The sequence below is a fragment of the Notolepis coatsorum genome (assembly GCF_963971535.1).
Source record: "Notolepis coatsorum genome assembly, chromosome: 9".
Taxonomy (NCBI): Eukaryota; Metazoa; Chordata; class Actinopteri; order Aulopiformes; family Paralepididae; genus Notolepis; species Notolepis coatsorum.
In genome coordinates, this window is record NC_140173.1 from 10,888,075 (window position 1) to 10,910,574 (window position 22,500).

Consider the following 22,500-nt stretch of genomic DNA (forward strand, 5'->3'; position numbering starts at 1 on the left):
AGGATGGAGGGAATTTCATTATACAGTATGTGTTATATTATGCACTGCTCCTCTTGACACCCCTGCCCCCCTCTCTCTTATTCTCCTTCCATATTCTCTTTGTGGATATTAGCCCTCGCCTCGCCTCGCCTGCAGTATGCATGAATTGAGCTTTTCAAATTACCCGAAGGTAGGAAGATATGGGAAATGCCATGCAGATAATGAAACCACTCTCCAGGTGACACCAGATAATAGAACCACTCTCGATAATAGAACCACTATCCAGGTGATACACGGTAATAAAACCACTCTCCAGGTGATACCAGATAATAGAACCACTCTCGATAATAAAAACCACTCTCCAGGTGACACCAGATAATAAAACCACTCTCCAGGTGATACCAGATAATAAAACCACTCTCCAGGTGATACCAGATAATAAAACCACTCTCCAGGTGACACCAGATAATAAAACCACTCTCCAGGTGACACCAGATAATAAAACCACTCTCCAGATGATACACGATAATAAAACCACTCTCCAGGTGACACCAGATAATAAAACCACTCTCCAGGTGATACCAGATAATAAAACCACTCTCCAGATGATACACGATAATAAAACCACTCTCCAGATGATACACGATAATAAAACCACTCTCCAGGTGATACACGATAATAAAACCACTCTCCAGATGATACACGATAATAAAACCACTCTCCAGATGATACACGATAATAAAACCACTCTCCAGATGATACACGATAATAAAACCACTCTCCAGGTGACACCAGATAATGAAACCACTCTCCAGGTGATACCAGATAATAAAACCACTCTCCAGGTGATACCAGATAATGAAACCACTCTCCAGGTGATACCAGATAATAAAACCACTCTCCAGGTGATACCAGATATAAAACCACTCTCCAGGTGATACCAGATAATAAAACCACTCTCCAGGTGATACCAGATAATAAAACCACTCTCCAGGTGATACCAGATAATAAAACCACTCTCCAGGTGATACCAGATAATAAAACCACTCTCCAGGTGACACCAGATAATAAAACCACTCTCCAGGTGACACCAGATAATAAAACCACTCTCCAGATGATACACGATAATAAAACCACTCTCCAGATGATACACGATAATAAAACCACTCTCCAGGTGACACCAGATAATAAACCACTCTCCTGGTGATACACGATAATAAAACCACTCTCCAGGTGATACCGGATAATAAAACACTCTCCAGGTGATACCAGATAATAAAACCACTCTCCAGGTGACACCAGATAATAAAACCACTCTCCAGGTGATACCAGATAATAAAACCACTCTCCAGGTGATACCAGGTGATAGAAGGATGAGTCTCTCTCTCCAGGTGATGGAAGGATGAGTCTCTCTCTCTCCAGGTGATGGAAGGATGAGTCTCTCTCTTTCCAGGTGATGGAAGGATGAGTCTCTCTCTCTCCAGGTGATAGAAGGATGAGTCCTCTCTCTCCAGGTGATAGAAGGATGAGTCTCTCTCTCCAGGTGATAGAAGGATGAGTCTCTCTCTCTCCAGGTGATGGAAGGATGAGTCTCTCTCTCTCCAGGTGATGGAAGGATGAGTCTCTCTCTCCAGGTGATGGAAGGATGAGTCTCTCTCTCTCCAGGTGATGGAAGGATGAGTCTCTCTCTTTCCAGGTGATGGAAGGATGAGTCTCTCTCTCCAGGTGATAGAAGGATGAGTCTCTCTCTCCAGGTGATAGAAGGATGAGTCTCTCTCCAGGTGATAGAAGGATGAGTCTCTCTCCAGGTGATAGAAGGATGAGTCTCTCTCCAGGTGATAGAAGGATGAGTCTCTCTCTCTCCAGGTGATAGAAGGATGAGTCTCTCTCTCCAGGTGATAGAAGGATGAGTCTCTCTCCAGGTGATAGAAGGATGAGTCTCTCTCTCTCCAGGTGATAGAAGGATGAGTCTCTCTCTCTCCAGGTGATAGAAGGATGAGTCTCTCTCCAGGTGATAGAAGGATGAGTCTCTCTCTCTCCAGGTGATAGAAGGATGAGTCTCTCTCTCTCCAGGTGATAGAAGGATGAGTCTCTCTCTCCAGGTGATAGAAGGATGAGTCTCTCTCTCTCCAGGTGATAGAAGGATGAGTCTCTCTCTCCAGGTGATAGAAGGATGAGTCTCTCTCTCTCCAGGTGATAGAAGGATGAGTCTCTCTCTCTCCAGGGGATAGAAGGATGAGTCTCTCTCTCTCCAGGTGATAGAAGGATGAGTCTCTCTCTCCAGGTGATAGAAGGATGAGTCTCTCTCTCTCCAGGTGATAGAAGGATGAGTCTCTCTCTCTCCAGGTGATAGAAGGATGAGTCTCTCTCTCTCCAGGTGATAGAAGGATGAGTCTCTCTCTCCAGGTGATAGAAGGATGAGTTTCTCTCCAGGTGATAGAAGGATGAGTCTCTCTCTCTCAGGTGATGGAAGGATGAGTCTCTCTCTCCAGGTGATGGAAGGATGAGTCTCTCTCTCTCCAGGTGATAGAAGGATGAGTCTCTCTCTCTCCAGGTGATAGAAGGATGAGTCTCTCTCTCTCCAGGTGATAGAAGGATGAGTCTCTCTCTCCAGGTGATAGAAGGATGAGTCTCTCTCTCTCCAGGTGATAGAAGGATGAGTCTCTCTCTCTCCAGGTGATAGAAGGATGAGTCTCTCTCTCTCCAGGTGATAGAAGGATGAGTCTCTCTCTCCAGGTGATAGAAGGATGAGTCTCTCTCTCTCCAGGTGATGGAAGGATGAGTCTCTCTCTCTCCAGGTGATAGAAGGATGAGTCTCTCTCTCTCCAGGTGATAGAAGGATGAGTCTCTCTCTCTCCAGGTGATAGAAGGATGAGTCTCTCTCTCTCCAGGTGATAGAAGGATGAGTCTCTCTCTCTCCAGGTGATAGAAGGATGAGTCTCTCTCTCCAGGTGATAGAAGGATGAGTCTCTCTCTCTCCAGGTGATAGAAGGATGAGTCTCTCTCCAGGTGATAGAAGGATGAGTCTCTCTCTCTCCAGGTGATAGAAGGATGAGTCTCTCTCTCTCCAGGTGATAGAAGGATGAGTCTCTCTCTCCAGGTGATAGAAGGATGAGTCTCTCTCTCTCCAGGTGATAGAAGGATGAGTCTCTCTCTCTCCAGGTGATAGAAGGATGAGTCTCTCTCTCCAGGTGATAGAAGGATGAGTCTCTCTCTCCAGGTGATAGAAGGATGAGTCTCTCTCTCTCCAGGTGATAGAAGGATGAGTCTCTCTCTCTCCAGGTGATAGAAGGATGAGTCTCTCTCTCTCCAGGTGATAGAAGGATGAGTCTCTCTCTCTCCAGGTGATAGAAGGATGAGTCTCTCTCTCCAGGTGATAGAAGGATGAGTCTCTCTCTCTCCAGGTGATAGAAGGATGAGTCTCTCTCTCTCCAGGTGATAGAAGGATGAGTCTCTCTCTCCAGGTGATAGAAGGATGAGTCTCTCTCTCCAGGTGATAGAAGGATGAGTCTCTCTCTCTCCAGGTGATAGAAGGATGAGTCTCTCTCTCTCCAGGTGATAGAAGGATGAGTCTCTCTCTCCAGGTGATAGAAGGATGAGTCTCTCTCTCCAGGTGATAGAAGGATGAGTCTCTCTCTCCAGGTGATAGAAGGATGAGTCTCTCTCTCTCCAGGTGATAGAAGGATGAGTCTCTCTCTCCAGGTGATAGAAGGATGAGTCTCTCTCTCTCCAGGTGATAGAAGGATGAGTCTCTCTCTCTCCAGGTGATAGAAGGATGAGTCTCTCTCTCTCCAGGTGATAGAAGGATGAGTCTCTCTCTCCAGGTGATAGAAGGATGAGTCTCTCTCTCTCCAGGTGATAGAAGGATGAGTCTCTCTCTCTCCAGGGATAGAAGGATGAGTCTCTCTCTCTCCAGGTGATAGAAGGATGAGTCTCTCTCTCCAGGTGATAGAAGGATGAGTCTCTCTCTCTCCAGGTGATAGAAGGATGAGTCTCTCTCTCTCCAGGTGATAGAAGGATGAGTCTCTCTCTCTCCAGGTGATAGAAGGATGAGTCTCTCTCTCCAGGTGATAGAAGGATGAGTCTCTCTCTCCAGGTGATAGAAGGATGAGTCTCTCTCTCTCCAGGTGATAGAAGGATGAGTCTCTCTCTCCAGGTGATGGAAGGATGAGTCTCTCTCTCTCCAGGTGATAGAAGGATGAGTCTCTCTCTCCAGGTGATAGAAGGATGAGTCTCTCTCTCTCCAGGTGATAGAATGAGTCTCTCTCTCTCCAGGTGATAGAAGGATGAGTCTCTCTCTCTCCAGGTGATAGAAGGATGAGTCTCTCTCTCTCCAGGTGATAGAAGGATGAGTCTCTCTCTCTCCAGGTGATAGAAGGATGAGTCTCTCTCTCTCCAGGTGATAGAAGGATGAGTCTCTCTCTCTCCAGGTGATAGAAGGATGAGTCTCTCTCTCTCCAGGTGATAGAAGGATGAGTCTCTCTCTCTCCAGGTGATAGAAGGATGAGTCTCTCTCTCTCCAGGTGATAGAAGGATGAGTCTCTCTCTCTCCAGGTGATAGAAGGATGAGTCTCTCTCTCCAGGTGATAGAAGGATGAGTCTCTCTCTCTCCAGGTGATAGAAGGATGAGTCTCTCTCTCTCCAGGTGATAGAAGGATGAGTCTCTCTCTCTCCAGGTGATAGAAGGATGAGTCTCTCTCTCTCCAGGTGATAGAAGGATGAGTCTCTCTCTCTCCAGGTGATAGAAGGATGAGTCTCTCTCTCCAGGTGATAGAAGGATGAGTCTCTCTCTCTCCAGGTGATAGAAGGATGAGTCTCTCTCTCCAGGTGATAGAAGGATGAGTCTCTCTCTCTCCAGGTGATAGAAGGATGAGTCTCTCTCTCTCCAGGTGATAGAAGGATGAGTCTCTCTCTCTCCTCTTCTCTCTCCAGGTGATAGAAGGATGAGTCTCTCTCTCTCCAGGTGATAGAAGGATGAGTCTCTCTCTCTCCAGGTGATAGAAGGATGAGTCTCTCTCTCTCCAGGTGATAGAAGGATGAGTCTCTCTCCAGGTGATAGAAGGATGAGTCTCTCTCTCTCCAGGTGATAGAAGGATGAGTCTCTCTCTCCAGGTGATAGAAGGATGAGTCTCTCTCTCTCCAGGTGATAGAAGGATGAGTCTCTCTCTCTCTCCAGGTGATAGAAGGATGAGTCTCTCTCCAGGTGATAGAAGGATGAGTCTCTCTCTCTCCAGGTGATAGAAGGATGAGTCTCTCTCTCTCCAGGTGATAGAAGGATGAGTCTCTCTCTCCAGGTGATAGAAGGATGAGTCTCTCTCTCTCCAGGTGATAGAAGGATGAGTCTCTCTCTCTCCAGGTGATAGAAGGATGAGTCTCTCTCTCCAGGTGATAGAAGGATGAGTCTCTCTCCAGGTGATAGAAGGATGAGTCTCTCTCTCTCCAGGTGATAGAAGGATGAGTCTCTTTCTCTCCAGGTAATAGAAGGATGAGTCTCTCTCTCTCCAGGTGATAGAAGGATGAGTCTCTCTCTCCAGGTGATAGAAGGATGAGTCTCTCTCCAGGTGATAGAAGGATGAGTCTCTCTCTCCAGGTGATAGAAGGATGAGTCTCTCTCTCTCCAGGTGATAGAAGGATGAGTCTCTCTCCAGGTGATAGAAGGATGAGTCTCTCTCTCTCCAGGTGATAGAAGGATGAGTCTCTCTCCAGGTGATAGAAGGATGAGTCTCTCTCTCTCCAGGTGATAGAAGGATGAGTCTCTCTCTCCAGGTGATAGAAGGATGAGTGTCTCTCTCCAGGTGATAGAAGGATGAGTCTCTCTCTCTCCAGGTGATAGAAGGATGAGTCTCTCTCTCTCCAGGTGATAGAAGGATGAGTCTCTCTCTCCAGGTGATGGAAGGATGAGTCTCTCTCTCTCCAGGTGATAGAAGGATGAGTCTCTCTCCAGGTGATAGAAGGATGAGTCTCTCTCTCTCCAGGTGATAGAAGGATGAGTCTCTCTCTCTCCAGGTGATAGAAGGATGAGTCTCTCTCTCTCCAGGTGATAGAAGGATGAGTCTCTCTCTCTCCAGGTGATAGAAGGATGAGTCTCTCTCTCTCCAGGTGATAGAAGGATGAGTCTCTCTCTCCAGGTGATAGAAGGATGAGTCTCTCTCTCCAGGTGATAGAAGGATGAGTCTCTCTCTCTCCAGGTGATAGAAGGATGAGTCTCTCTCTCTCCAGGTGATAGAAGGATGAGTCTCTCTCTCCAGGTGATAGAAGGATGAGTCTCTCTCTCTCCAGGTGATAGAAGGATGAGTCTCTCTCCAGGTGATAGAAGGATGAGTCTCTCTCTCTCCAGGTGATAGAAGGATGAGTCTCTCTCTCCAGGTGATAGAAGGATGAGTCTCTCTCTCTCCAGGTGATAGAAGGATGAGTCTCTCTCTCTCCAGGTGATAGAAGGATGAGTCTCTCTCTCTCCAGGTGATAGAAGGATGAGTCTCTCTCTCCAGGTGATAGAAGGATGAGTCTCTCTCTCTCCAGGTGATAGAAGGATGAGTCTCTCTCTCTCCAGGTGATGGAAGGATGAGTCTCTCTCTCTCAGGTGATAGAAGGATGAGTCTCTCTCTCCAGGTGATAGAAGGATGAGTCTCTCTCTCTCCAGGTGATAGAAGGATGAGTCTCTCTCTCTCCAGGTGATAGAAGGATGAGTCTCTCTCTCTCCAGGTGATAGAAGGATGAGTCTCTCTCTCCAGGTGATAGAAGGATGAGTCTCTCTCTCTCCAGGTGATAGAAGGATGAGTCTCTCTCTCTCCAGGTGATAGAAGGATGAGTCTCTCTCTCTCCAGGTGATAGAAGGATGAGTCTCTCTCTCTCCAGTGATAGAAGGATGAGTCTCTCTCTCTCCAGGTGATAGAAGGATGAGTCTCTCTCTCCAGGTGATAGAAGGATGAGTCTCTCTCCAGGTGATAGAAGGATGAGTCTCTCTCTCTCCAGGTGATAGAAGGATGAGTCTCTCTCCAGGTGATAGAAGGATGAGTCTCTCTCTCTCCAGGTGATAGAAGGATGAGTCTCTCTCTCTCCAGGTGATAGAAGGATGAGTCTCTCTCCAGGTGATAGAAGGATGAGTCTCTCTCTCCAGGTGATATAAGGATGAGTGTCTCTCCAGGTGATAGAAGGATGAGTCTCTCTCTCCAGGTGATAGAAGGATGAGTCTCTCTCTCTCCAGGTGATAGAAGGATGAGTCTCTCTCTCTCCAGGTGATAGAAGGATGAGTCTCTCTCTCCAGGTGATAGAAGGATGAGTCTCTCTCTCTCCAGGTGATAGAAGGATGAGTCTCTCTCTCTCCAGGTGATAGAAGGATGAGTCTCTCCAGTGATGTCAGCCGCCTACAGAAGCTGACAGGCCTGTCTCAGGAAGTCACATAAGCACGTCCCTTGCAATATTCATTAGTAGGGATTAATATTTCCCCTGGAAATAATAAATGTTCTATCCTGGGAATATAAGCACACTATCTCTGGAATGCCGGGAAAATGTACTTGCTTTTAAGGCTGAGGCTTCAGTCAAAACGCAGTGCTCATTATTCAATAACCAGGACAAAAGAAAAATATGCATAAGGCATACAAAAATATATAGTTTGGTTACTGTTGGTTGTCAGGGGTTGTAGCCTATATTGATTTAGGCCTAGTTAGTAGAACAGCATATTTTTGCTTGCCTGCAATTGATATGAGTGGTATTTTCTCCCTCCCATGTATGATGAGGCCATATGACTAATCCATACGGGGTGGATTATTTTGGGAAAGGATTGATGGGACGCTGGAACATTACTCCGAGGTGGGAGGATTCTTCAACATATCGCCTCTACCACAGTTAAAAGAACGGCCTGCAGACTGACTGAGCAACAATCTATATAGGAGAAAGGGCTTTAATCGGGCTGATGATTGTTTAGTTGATGCTGGTGATTATGAAAATGCATGGGGCTGCCTAAGGGGTGAGCACGTTCAAACTCTGTTTTACTTTGGATTTGTTCAACATGATTGTTTTCTAATTATAGCCTATTGGTGTTTAGAAAGATTCAGACATGGTGGATAAAGCCAGCTTACGCAATGATGAGAAGCAACTGGAGATGGTGAGAAGGAGGAGGAAAGGGAGAACGGATCAGTTCATAGATTAGAATCACCCCCTATACCAGGGGTCAGCAACCTTTACTATCAAAAGAGCCCCCCCCCCCCCCCCCCCCCCCCCCCCCTACACAAAATTAAATTCCTCTGGAGCCGCAAAACCAATTTACCCTTAAAATGAAGATAACACCGTATATAACTAGGGATGTCCGATATTATCGGCCGATATTGGCATTAAAATGTGATATCGGAAAATATCGGTATCGGTTTAAAAAGAAATATATATATATATTTTTTTTATAACATTTATTTAACCTTTATTTACCCAGGCAAGCAAGTAAGAACAGTTTCTGGTTTTATTTATTGTCAAAAGTATGCATAATGTTGTGTTAATTCCACGACAAGAGATATGTAATGTTAATTACCTGAAATTATTCAGTTTTTTTTGGGGGGGTGGACCCTGCATATATCGGTATCGGTTGATATCGGTATCGGAAATTAAGAGTTGGACAATATCGGTATATCGGTATCGGTAAAAAAGCCAATATCGAGAACATTTTATATATAGTTATCCCCAAGCATACCCCACATTTATCATAAAACGCCTGACAATTGCATACCCAAAGTAATTTGCGATTTATTATACTTTATACTTCTACAGTTTGTTGCATTCATGGAATTATAAAGCAACAAAAAGATTTTTTTTGACTTTTTATTGCTGTTCTAACAAAGGAAAACCTCAAACTCTTATGAAGAGGAGAAAAAAGACTGGCTGTGTAGACCTATTTTTAAATAAAACACAGAAGAGGAGACAAAACACTGGTGTCTGTAGACCGACTTTGAAATAAAACCCTGAACTATGTAAGGGATAATGTATGGCTACGAGGTCATTGTCGCAAAATAATTGACCGACACAGAGTTTAGAACACAGAGGCGCCTCGCCGAGGTGTTTTAAACGTCAGTGAAGGTCAATTATTTTGCGACAATGACCTCGTAGCTATACATTATCCCGCTTATTACATAGCTAACTTACTAACAATATACCTAATTCATTTTACACCATCGACAAGACGAGATCAAATGCAGGCACAGTTCTGTTCTGTTGCTCCACTGTCATCGCCGGCAGCTTCGCCAGCAGCCGGCAGGTGTGTCTGATTGGCTGCACTGAGGCAGTGTGTCAGTGGGCTTGATTGCTCCAGCTGCGAACAGCGGTCATTATTGCTCGGCAGAGGTCCGTTATCGAGTAATAACGGACCTCTGACGAGCGCTATTGACCAATCACAATCAAGCATTTCGGCGAATGTTAAAACGCCATGTAATAATCAGGTATATTTGAGTCCTTCCCTTATTTGTGGAACATTTATAAAAAATACAAAGTAGTCCACTTTGAAAAAAGACTTCCATGTGTAGACCTACTTTGAAATAAAACACAGAAGAGGAGAAAAAACACTGGCATCTGTAGACCTACTTTGAACCTCCCCCTCTCACCTGTAATAACGAACCTGGGCATAAAAATGGACCCCCACCTGACCTTTGACTCCCACATTAAGCACCTGTGCAAAACCTCATTCTTCCACCTTAGAAACATAGCAAGACTCCATCCCACACTCACCCTGCCAGATGCGGAAAAGCTCGTTCACGCCTTTGTCTCCTCAAGGCTCGACTACTGCAACGCACTGCTCATCGGGATCCCTAGCAAGAGCATCCAGAAGCTCCAACACATTCAGAACTGTGCTGCTAGGATCCTGATGAGAGTGCAGAGATATGATCACATCACACCCATACTCCACTCCCTACACTGGCTCCCTGTCTCCTCCAGGTTTGAATACAAGGTCTCCCTCCTCACCCATCAGTGCATCCACAGCAACGCCCCCTCCTATCTAAAGGAGCTCATCGCTCCCCCGACCTCCACCCGCTCCCTCCACTCTGGACACTCAAACACACTCCAACCCAAACACAGGACACACCTCTGCACCATGGGGGGTGACCGGGCCTTCTGCTCAGCTGCTCCTCGGCTGTGGAATGCCCTCCCCGACCATCTGGAAGCACCACAGTCCGTTGAGCTTTTTAAAAGGGGCCTAAAAACATTTATTTTTAACAAGGCATTTGCCTGAATTATTCTTTTACTTTTAATTGTACTTCTATTCATTTTTATTATTATTATTATTTTTATGTTTATGTTCTTCCATTTCATTGGTTGTTTTATTCATTTTAATTGTTTTCATTCATTTAACTTTTTATCTTTATCTCCTGTGGCACTTTTAGATTTTCACAAATATAAAGTGCGGTACAAATTGAATTTATTATTATTATTATTATTGAAATAAAACTCTGAATATGCAGGTATATTTGAGTCTTTCCCTTATTTGTGGAACATTTATAAAATAAAAAGTAGTCCACTTTGAAAAAACACTGGCATCTGTAGACCTACTTTGAAATAAAACACAGAAAAGGAGAAAAAAGACTACCATCTGTAGACCTACTTTGAAATAAAACACAGAAAAGGAGAAAAAAGACTACCATCTGTAGACCTACTTTGAAATAAAACACAGAAAAGGAGAAAAAAGACTACCATCTGTAGACCTACTTTGAAATAAAACACAGAAAAGGAGAAAAAAGACTACCATCTGTAGACCTACTTTGAAATAAAACCCTGAACTATGCAGCTCTATTTGAGTCCTTCCCTTATTTGTGGAAAATCTATAAAATAAAAAGTACATTTTTCGTTGTTCGCAAATTTCGCACCACATATCAGGCATACAGGTAAGCCTGCATCGTTAGTCGTGAAAGCAAATTAATCTGTCCACGCTGAATTAAACCCTCTATTTTCCTCAGACTTTCCTTTTTCTGGATGTATCCATGGTTAGCTTACTGGGGGGTCGGAAACTCAAGATTAGCCACTTGCAGACGGCAGGGAGAGGCGCGGGGTGTGACGTACTGTATATTTTAGTTGATGAAATATTTTTTTCATTTCAGTGTCACAGTATGACATTGATCTCCAAAATAAGAGATAAAAAAAATAAAAAGTACAAAAAAAAATATTAAAAATAATACGATATTTTTTTGGCCAGGGAGCCGCAGCTAATTGGCTAAAGAGCCGCAGGTTGCCGACCCCTGCCCTATACCTACGTCAGGGCCCTCAGATCGGCTGACAAGGGTCTCCTAACCACCCGTAGGTCTAACTTCAAGTCTAGGGGGGGACGTGCTTTTGCTGTCGCAGCCCCTGACCTCTGGAACAGCATCCCCATGTCCATCAAATCTGCCCCCTCCATCTTTTAAATCTAAACTCAAAACCCACCTACACCGCCTGGCCTTCCCTGACTCACTCTCACTCTTGCCTTGCTTGTTGACGTGTTGTTCTGTTTATTTGTCTGTCCAGTTGTTTATATTTTCTGATCAGTGTTTCCCACAGGATTTTCAGAGACTATGGGAAACTTTTTTTTTTTTTTTGTGTGTACATTTTTTATTAAATTTCTTTTAGCATTTTTACAGCTTTATTGGTCACGCAGGACCGACAGAGGAGAGGGCGAACGGGAGGAGAGGTGGGGAGGACATGCGACAAATAACGACGGGAGCTGGGATCGAACCCGGGTCGGCCGCGTCGGTGCGCGAGGCACTATGGTATGCGCCACGAGGGCGCCCCCAATGTGTACATTTTAAAGTTAAATGCATCAATCTCGTGCACTTTGAGAGCAAAATAAAGAGGCTAGATCTATGATGAACTTTGTGCTCAAAACACAAAATCGACTACACTAGAGCTTCCCAATCCTCTCCTCGAAGCACACCAGCCGTTCAATGTGTTTGTTAAATTCCACCACCGTGCTGATTCAACTTAACAAGCCCTTTATTAGTTGAATCAAGGTGTGCTGGTGGTGGAATTTAACAAATACATGGAACGGCTGGGGTGTCTCGAAGAGAGGAGAGGGAACCACTGGACCAGAGCAGACATTTGAGCCATCAAAGAAATGAAGCAAAAGTGGTTACCTGTGTTGAACTGGTTTATTTTTTAGAAAATAAAAAAATATATAGTGGATTACTATTACGACTACTACCACTGCCAATACTACTGATAGATCCCTATTGGCAAACTTTCTATTAAAAAAAAAGTATACAAAAAATAAAAAATGTATTAATTAAAAGAAAAATTGGTTCATTATACAACTGTGGCGGGACTAATTAGACAGGGCGCCACAGTCTAGGTAATTAATGGGAAACCTTGCTGTTTATTCTATACTTTTCTTTGTTTTTAGCTATGCGACTTACTGTGAAGCACTTTGGTTGACAAGTGTCATGTCTAAATGTGCTATATAAATAAATTTGATTGATTGATATAGAAAAAGGATCACAAGAGCCCAGAGGACATGACGTTTGCGCACACGCTGCTCACAGAATGTGGCCATAATGTGGTCGGAGAGAGAGAGAGGGAGGCAGAGATGGAGAGATGAAATGTTGTGTGGCAGTAGCTGAGGAAGGGAGCGATGATGCAATGGACCATCCAGGATCCTTGACCCTCTCTCTCCTCACCGGCCAGGTGCCAGTGTTGTTGCTATGGGTAACTGCCTCCCTCTATACACTCCTAAGCCTCAGTTTCAATAGGGAACTGAAGGTTATCCGTCTCTTGTTCTACCTACGCACCTTGCCTTTGTGTTTTCCCGCTCTCCGCTCTCTACGAGAGGCCACTATGCCGCTCGATGTTAGAGAGCGGTTAGTGACGTCGCCATGTAAACACGGTGTTGTTCCTTACGGTCTGGCGTGCCGCGCCACAGTCCATGTCTGCAGAGACGAACACGTCTCTTCTGAAGACTCGACACCTGTAATGTTATATAAAGAGGACATGTTATGTATCTTTTCAACAATGTTATATGACTTCCTTCAATCTGTGGAACATGTTTAAAGGAACACAGAAATATACTTCTCCAGAGTAAAGACAAGAAGATAGATACTAGTTTGCTCTCTTGTGCGTTCAGTGGAAAGCTGTCCGACTGCAAGCTAGCCTAGCTTAGCACAAATGAATGGAAGTGGACACGGACCACTAGCCTAGCTGTTGGCCAAACACATCTAGGCTAGTGATCCGTATCCGCTTCCATTCATTTGTGCTAAGCTAGGCTAGCTTGCAGCCGGATAGCTTTCTACTGAACGCACAAGGGAGGAAACTGGTATCTTATCTTATTGTCTGACTGTAAAGCGAAGACGGTAAAGTGCATTTCCCATAATGGTGGTGTGTTCCTTAACCGTTTCACTGCCACACGACAGAAGGTTAACCCTTTACTATCATCACACAACCGTTTTGGTAGCGTGGCGGTGAAAGGGTTAACGTTTTTTCACAAAGCAACGAGTCAAAATCTAATAAAAATTATTGAATTTCCAGCACCTTTCTTTCTTTCTTTCTTTCTAAACACCACATTATACGTTTTAAATTAGGCAAATTATTCCCTCCGCTCCCTGGCCACACCCAAGAGGCCAAGAGTAAAAGAAAAGGTATACAGGCAGAGTTCCTGACTCCAAAGAGCACAGCCAATCGATTATTTAAAGCTAATGTATTGCTTGTGTCCCCCTTGTGACATCACAACAACAAGCAATGATTCCGCACATTTCAGCCGATGCCAAATCCACACAGACACAGAACCCGTTCTCCATAATATCCCTTTAGCGTGTAGTCTTTTGAACGCTGAAGCTTCTCCAGAGAACGAATGGGGGAAGAGAGGATCAAGGAGAGTGAGAGAATAAAGGAGAGGGAGAGGGAGAGCACCCAGGGGAGGTCTTGAAGGATAATGGCCGTGAGCTGATAAGTCCCCTCTAGAGTGATGCCCATTTGAGGATTAAAAAGCTCAAAACAATCTCCTTAAGTCAAATGTATTTGCCTAGTCCCAATATGAATGAATGAATGAATGAATGAATGAATGAAAAGTTTATTTTTGAACATGTAATTCTCCATTTCCTCCAAACAAATCACGGTATCTTGTTCCGTCAAACCAAACAATCATAACAACAAATAAAAAAAACATTAAAAAAAAACATAAAAAAAATAATAATAATAAGGAATTATAAACAAAAGGTCAATAGCAATGTGTTTGGTTAGCAGACATGTCCAAAAAAGGAGTAGAGGGAAGCTAAGCTTATTGATCCCTACCCCCTTACATTTATATTTGTTCTTCAATTAATTTGACTAGATATAACATAATTTAGTATATTACAATATAGAATATACTTTTACTTATATTAAAAAATAAAAATAAAAAATGATTCACTTGACAGCAGTGAATATAGTACAGCACTACATACACAACATAACATAACTTTGATTATCCTCACTACTCATTTCTGTATTTCTCTAATGTGTATCTTTTTAGCTGCTTTTTAAATTGTGCCACATGTTTACTCAGTTTGATGTATTCAGGTAAATTATTCCACAACTTCACTCCACACACCGATATGCACATGCTTTTCAGCGTGGTGTGTACCATTGGTTAATATCACAAATTAACCAAGTCTTCACAGTTAACCCTTAGTAAAGATAAGGGAACAACCCCCACACAAACTTTAATAAGAAAAGGAATATGAATAGACACTTTTATCCAGAAGCAACGTAGAATCTTGTACAACAGAACCAGCGAAGGGACACACCCCTCTGGCAGTCGACAATAAGTGGTAATTGTTTGTCTAATGGTGCCAGACTCAAGTGCTTCACTTGGAGTACAGCAAGAACAATAGGAAACAAGCTCTTTTAAAACGTTTTTTTTTAATGTATTTTAAAAGTGTGGACCTGTGTAGCAGCACATGTTGTGTTCTGTCTCTAATTTGACGTCTACAGAGCGGCTTTACACTTGACATCTTAACGACACCACGGTCTCGTCCGGTTTCTGGCTTTAGGAGAGACGAGAGTTGTGTGTTGTCTCACGACCGTTACACGCGATTATTACTCATTGATTTGAGCACGACATCATATGAATTTGTTTCACCTTTCTTCTCAACCTAAGGCTGCCTTTCTGTCGTCTTCTACAAGTTACCAAATACCTGGACACTGGAGAAACGTCTTCAAACTAACCGGAGAGACACGCCGTGGCTCCCTCCTTCCTCTCTCAACACGAGCTGAAACGACCGCTTGGGCCTCTGGGGGGAGGGGCGGAGCGCACTGCTGTGGAGGAAGGGTGCGCTGCATTTACAACACCAGACAAAAATGGGAGCGCCACTAGATCTACAGGAATAACATGGTCCTATGTGAATTATTTGATTTGATCATTAAAGGTACACATATCTGTACCGAACCGTTTCAGTGTGTACCGTACCGAACGGCTGTGTAGTGTACCGAACTAATACAACGGTATCTTAACCACTAACGACCGCCCACCGGGGGCTGTTTTTTTCACAATATAATATAATTATTATTTATTTTTATTTATTTTTTACAAGTCGATTATTAATTTCAATATAGAATATTCGTTGACAGCCCTACAAGTACAATTAGTTACTCCAAACTACATCCCCCCTGAGTGGAACATGGAAAGCCACACTTTCCCCCACTGTACCGAAAACCCGTACCGAACCTTGACTTCAAAACCGAGGTACGTACCGTACCGTGGTTGTGTACCGTTACACCCCTATAGACCACTTCCGGTATTCTGAAATCGGGGAGGAGATAGCGGGGGGAGCAAATGATTGAATGTGGATGAGAGCCGTGATGTAAGTGGTTTCAGACTTTTATGCGCCTGAGTTTCCTGAACACGGCGCGACCCATTCCTAATCGATCAGAACTAAATCGGCAGAGATAAAGTGCCGTTTTCAGCACCTACTCCCCATACGCAGATTGTCAACGGAGTCTGAACGGTGCGAGGCGACGTGCGAATGAATGTGGACTGTTCCATCAGAGGGGGGAGCTTCGGTGGCCAGTGTCCTTTCAGCCGAACGGGATAATGAAAAAATTATCCCACTCATGGCCAGACGCGTCTTATGGCGACATCTACAATTCAGCGTTTCCGTTAGCCGGTAATTACCGGTATTTGACCGGCAAAATCTGTTGAAGTCCGACATATTTAATCTCTCCGGTCATAATGTCCGGTGAAAATAATTCCCTCTAAGCACAATTAGATTATTTGAATTGTATTAAAATAGACTAAAATTAAATAGCCTATGCGATGAACGAAACAATCATTACATTTGTTTCATCGTTGCTTCACCAAGCAGCCGGTCTAATAATGACATTGCTGTTGTCAGCGCGAGCTGGCTGCTCCTAGATTTGTGAGAAGCATCCATCTGCAGACCCACAGAATGCAGTACTCCAATTCAGCCATTGGCAATTCAGCTGTTGGGTGGGGGGCGCTGCTGAGCGGTCCCCAGACCGGACCTAAAAACACAGCTGCTCTGTGTGTCTGCAGCTCCATGCTTCACGTAAATCTATCAGCAGCCAGCTCCCGCTGACAACAGCGATGTCATTAGACCGGCTGCTTGGTGAAGCAACGATGAAACAAATGTAATGATTGTTTCGTTCATCGCATAGGCTATTTAATTTTAGCCTATTTTAATACAATTCAAATAATCAAATTGTGCTTAGAGGGAATTATTTTCACAGGACATTATGACCAGCACCAAGTCGTTGGGAGGTGGAGATATACATCACGCAAACCCACGATAATGTTGCCGTCTCTCTCTGCCAAATTTCTCAGTTCTTCGCTTGATATAATTAATACAAATGTCCAATATAACGGAATTCGTTAGCTCATAAAAATGTGATTATAACAGACTGCTGTTTAATGTCGGGCAGACTGCCCACAGACACCTCAAGTCGGCAGCAGCACGAAGTCTCGAGGGACTTATTTTATTTGGAATATATTAATGACTGTATACGCAAAAGTAGCCTAGTTTTAAGTTAAAATATTATAAATGCCTTGATGATGTCATTCTTTATATAGGCCTATCAATTGTTTTTAAGCTCAATAAACTCTGACCGGAATTTATCCCATTTGTCCGGTAGATTGAAATCTACCGGACACTCAGACCTGCAAAAAAAAATTCTAACGGAAACCCTGATACAATTACCTCATTGAGTCTCCAGGTAGACTAATGTTTATATTTATAGCCGCTCTGTCTCTAGCCCCCCCCACAGTCGTAGCTACAACCACTTACATCACGGCTCTCATCCACATTCATTAATTTGCTCCCCCCGCTCTCTCCTCCCTGATTTCAGTGTAACGTGGAAGTGCAGTGGTCTATGTGATGGTATTCCCCTTCTTCGAGAAGGCACGGTTGTGGTGGGTTCACGTGCAGCAGGAAGCAGGCTTGGAGAACGAGGCCGCCACGCTACGGCGCCCCACCTCCAACCGTCCTCTCCTCCTCCTCCACGCAGGGAGGCTCTTCTGAATAAATATAACGCTACGCTGCACCGCGAGCAGCGAGCTGCCAGCCTTCTTCCACTTGGACCTGAATTATTGAACTCCCCGCGGAGACCGCCGCGCCTCATCCGCAACCTCGTTTAAGACGGAATTTATAATGTGAATTTAAAACAATTATTTTGTCCAAATATGATATGAAGAGATGTCTGTTCTGATTCTGTTCATAAGCTATTATATATATAGGCCTATATATACTGTATATATTTTTTTTTTTTATCTCTGAAATTATATTCTGTTATATTCTACATGATATGGAATAGAACAGAATTGGACGATGACGGGTGACGGGTGACAGCAGCTCAGGAGGTAGAGCAGTAGCCTGGTAATTGGAAGGTTCCCGGTTCGATTCACAAGACACTTAACCCCTGACTGCCCTCTGGAGGAGCAGGGCAGCACCTTGCGTGGCTCTGCCCCCACTGTTGGCGTGTGAGCGGGTGTGTGAGGCTGGCTGTGAGGCACGCTTTGGATACAAGCTGCTGAATATGAATGCAGTCCGTCCATTTATATCCATAAAGTAGCATTAACCCTTTCACTGCCACACTACAGAAGGTTAACCCGTTCACTTACCACACTACAGAAGGTTAACCCTTTCACTGCCACACTACAGAAGGTTGACCCTTTCACTACCACACTACAGAAGGTTAACCCTTTCACTGCCACACTACAGAAGGTTGACCCTTTCACTACCACACTACAGAAGGTTAACCTTTCACTACCACACTACAGAAGGTTAACCCTTTCACTACCACACTACAGAAGGTTAACCTTTCACTACCACACTACAGAAGGTTAACCTTTCACTACCACACTACAGAAGGTTAACCTTTCACTACCACACTACAGACGGTTAACCTTTCACTACCACACTACAGAAGGTTAACCTTTCACTACCACACTACAGAAGGTTAACCCTTTCACTCACACTACAGAAGGTTAACTTTTCACTACCACACTACAGAGGGTTAACCTTTCACTACCACACTACAGAAGGTGAACCTTTCACTACCACACTACAGAAGGTTAACCTTTCACTGCCACACTACAGAAGAATGTGTGTAGTGTGGTAGTGAAAGGGTTAACCCTTTGTCATGTGGCAGTGAACCTTCTGTATTGCGGCAGTGAAAGGGTTAACCATTTGGTAGTGAAAAGGGTTAATGCTGACACACGTCTCAGACTGGTTGTGTACGTCTTATAGCTGCTTGGCTCGGACAGGAGGTCCTGTAAGGTTTCTAGTAGGTAGCTCACGTTTCCTCTTAATAAAAGTAATTTATAATTCAAACCAGTCACACCTCAAGTTCACCCAATGAGCGCCTTTAGCCGCGGCTGTAACGCGTGGAGCCTTCGGAGGGAAAGATTATTGTTGGAGTTGGAGATTATTGTTGTGACTTTTATAAGATGAATGCTTCTCTAGAAAGTCTTTTGGTGCAAAATGGCAGCTTTGATGATGTTTTGAGGAACATCTTCATGTAGCGACTAGCTGAATTCTAAATCAAGGGAGGCCTTGAGGGTATACACTCAGTCCGTCCCCCTGGCTCTTCATCACCTATACCCCCCTCCCCCCCCTGCTTGGCCTGATTTGGCATCCCATTTTCTCTCCAGTAGGCATTTCTTTCTCCCCTGTCCTGGAACGCTCTTGACGTGAGCGAGGTCCTGCCTCACCCAGCCGCTCCCTGCTCTGCCCAGAGGCACAGCTCCTGCCTCACCCAGCCGCTCCCTGCTCTGCCCAGAGGCACAGCTCCTGCCTCACCCAGCCGCTCCCTGCTCTGCCCAGAGGCACAGCTCCTGCCTCACCCAGCCGCTCCCTGCTCTGCCCAGAGGCACAGCTCCTGCCTCACCCAGCCGCTCCCTGCTCTGCCCAGAGGCACAGCTCCTGCCTCACCCAGCCGCTCCCTGCTCTGCCCAGAGGCACAGCTCCTGCCTCACCCAGCCGCTCCCTCCTCTACCCAGAGGCACAGCTCCTGCCTCACCCAGCCGCTCCCTGCTCTGCCCAGAGGCACAGCTCCTGCCTCACCCAGCCGCTCCCTGCTCTGCCCAGAGGCACAGCTCCTGCCTCACCCAGCCGCTCCCTCCTCTGCCCAGAGGCACAGCTCCTGCCTCACCCAGCCGCTCCCTCCTCTGCCCAGAGGCACAGCTCCTGCTGTGGGTGTCAGAGCCGTGCCTGTGCTGCTATAGGGCCATATAGGGCCTAACGCTCCCTGCTCTGAAAACTGTAGCACAGCATAGGGACAGAGGGGGAGAGGGGGATAGAGAGAGGAGGAGAAATATGGAGAGAGAAGAGAGAGGGGCGGGGGGCTGTGGGAGTGATGGAGGAGCTCTCTCCCACGGCCCCCCGACACTAGAGTCCTGCAGACTCCGCCCCCTTGGCTTGGACAGAGATGGTGTCCCCAGTGGACCCTGAGCCGGGCCCATGTTCCAGGCACTGTCATCGGAGCGTCCACAGCAGCAGCAGCAGCAGTTTGTGACGGGGTCATAAATACACTGACATGACAGGCTCACTTGCGCGGCGAAAGAGGAGAGGTGGTGAACGATGACTGTCACCGTACACTGGAGTCCCACTGATTGAGAGAGGATCTGGGCCGATTAACCTTCTGTAGTGTGGTAGTGAACGGGTTAACCTTCTGTAGTGTGGTAGTGAAAGGTTAACCTTCTGTAGTGTGGTAGTGAAAGGTTAACCTTCTGTAGTGTGGTAGTGAAAGGTTAACCTTCTGTAGTGTGGTAGTGAAAGGTTAACCTTCTGTAGTGTGGTAGTGAAAGGGTTAACCTTCTGTAGTGTGGTAGTGAAAGGGTTAACCTTCTGTAGTGTGGTAGTGAAAGGTTAACCTTCTGTAGTGTGGCAGTGAAAGGTTAACCTTCTGTAGTGTGGCAGTGAAAGGTTAACCTTCTGTAGTGTGGTAGTGAAAGGTTAACCTTCTGTAGTGTGGTAGTGAAAGGTTAACCTTCTGTAGTGTGGTAGTGAAAGGTTAACCTTCTGTAGTGTGGTAGTGAAAGGTTAACCTTCTGTAGTGTGGTAGTGAAAGGTTAACCTTCTGTAGTGTGGTAGTGAAAGGTTAACCTTCTGTAGTGTGGTAGTGAAAGGTTAACCTTCTGTAGTGTGGTAGTGAAAGGTTAACCTTCTGTAGTGTGGTAGTGAAAGGTTAACCTTCTGTAGTGTGGTAGTGAAAGGTTAACCTTCTGTAGTGTGGTAGTGAAAGGTTAACCTTCTGTAGTGTGGTAGTGAAAGGTTAACCTTCTGTAGTGTGGTAGTGAAAGGTTAACCTTCTGTAGTGTGGTAGTGAAAGGTTAACCTTCTGTAGTGTGGTAGTGAAAGGTTAACCTCTGTAGTGTGATAGTGAAAGGTTAACCTTCTGTAGTGTGGTAGTGAAAGGTTAACCTTCTGTAGTGTGGTAGTGAAAGGTTAACCTTCTGTAGTGTGGTAGTGAAAGGTTAACCTCTGTAGTGTGGTAGTGAAAGGGTTAAAGCTGCACCGAGTCATTTTGAGGGGAAAAAATAAACTACAATAATTAGTTACAAATGCTTGAATATTGGGTATAATCTCTATTGAAAGCTATTTGGGTCATTCTAATGATAGATATCAATGTTTTCAGCCCTTATCAACCCGGCTGTCATCTGCCGTTCCGTGATGTCTCTGCGTTGTGTTTGTTTGTTTGTTTGTTGATGGCAATCTTACTGGCTGTCCCACTGTTTCACCCCCGTTGATGCATCCGTAACAAAATAATTAGTACTGGAAACGGAGTCTCTTTATCAGAAAGGACGTTTATTTCCATAAACATAGCATCTTGTACAAAATGAAAAGTCTTTGGTGGTCTAATCAAATGAACCCAGATTAATAGATTCTCCTTCATTGATCGCGTCGGTGGGTCTGCGGCCTGTCTGTTAGCCGAAACCCATCCGTTAGCCTCAAGCTCTGTCCTCGTGGTCTCTCCTCCCCGGTTCTTCGGCCTATCTGTCCTGTTAGCCTGTAGCTACCTGTTAGCCTGTAGCTATCTGTTAGCCTGTAGCTAACTGTTAGCCTGTAGCTATCTGTTAGCCTGTAGCTATCTGTTAGCCTGTAGCTATCTGTTAGCCTGTAGCTATCTGTTAGCCTGTAGCTACCTGTTAGCCTGTAGCTATCTGTTAGCCTGTAGCTATCTGTTAGCCTGTAGCTATCTGTTAGCCTGTAGCTACCTGTTAGCCTGTAGCTATCTGTTAGCCTGTAGCTATCTGTTAGCCTGTAGCTATCTGTTAGCCTGTAGCTATCTGTTAGCCTGTAGCTACCTGTTAGCCTGTAGCTATCTGTTAGCCTGTAGCTATCTGTTAGCCTGTAGCTATCTGTTAGCCTGTAGCTATCTGTTAGCCTGTAGATATGTTATCTGTTAGCCTAGGGCTGGGCGATATGGCCTAAATATGATATCACGATATTTTCTGACCTTTCGGTGATAAACGATACACATCACGATGTTTTTCTTTTTTACCCCAAACAATTCATTATGAGGCTTACCAAGACAGTATTTGAGTTTGCAAGCTAACATTAAAGACAAAATAAAATACCCATGTATTTAGCATTTTTATATTATATATTAGATTTAGATTATTGGATTATTAGATTATAATATATTGCATATATTTAGCAATAAGATATTATATGATTTAGATATGAACTATGATGAATTGAAAATGGGGGACCCTGATGTAAACAAGACAAAAGTCTTTCTCAGGTCTGCATCCCCTTAAAAATTGTATGTATTGAGCTGTACTGTACCCATTCTGCAATATGTTAATAAAGTTTTAAATCAATCAATAGTATTTTAGCATTTTTATGAAACTACTGTATATATGTATGTCTCTAAATGTTTTGATGAATTGAAAATGGAGGACCCTTATGTAAAAAAGCCGAAAGTCTTTTTCTGGTCTTCATCCTCCTGTACTGTATTGTACCCATTCTGCAACCTTTTAATAAAGTTTTCATTCATTCATTCTGACGGACAACAGAATAATTTTGATTGACAGTAGAGTCTGCCAATTACGTCACACCGCTTGCACCCGCCCTGCTGTTCTTAGCA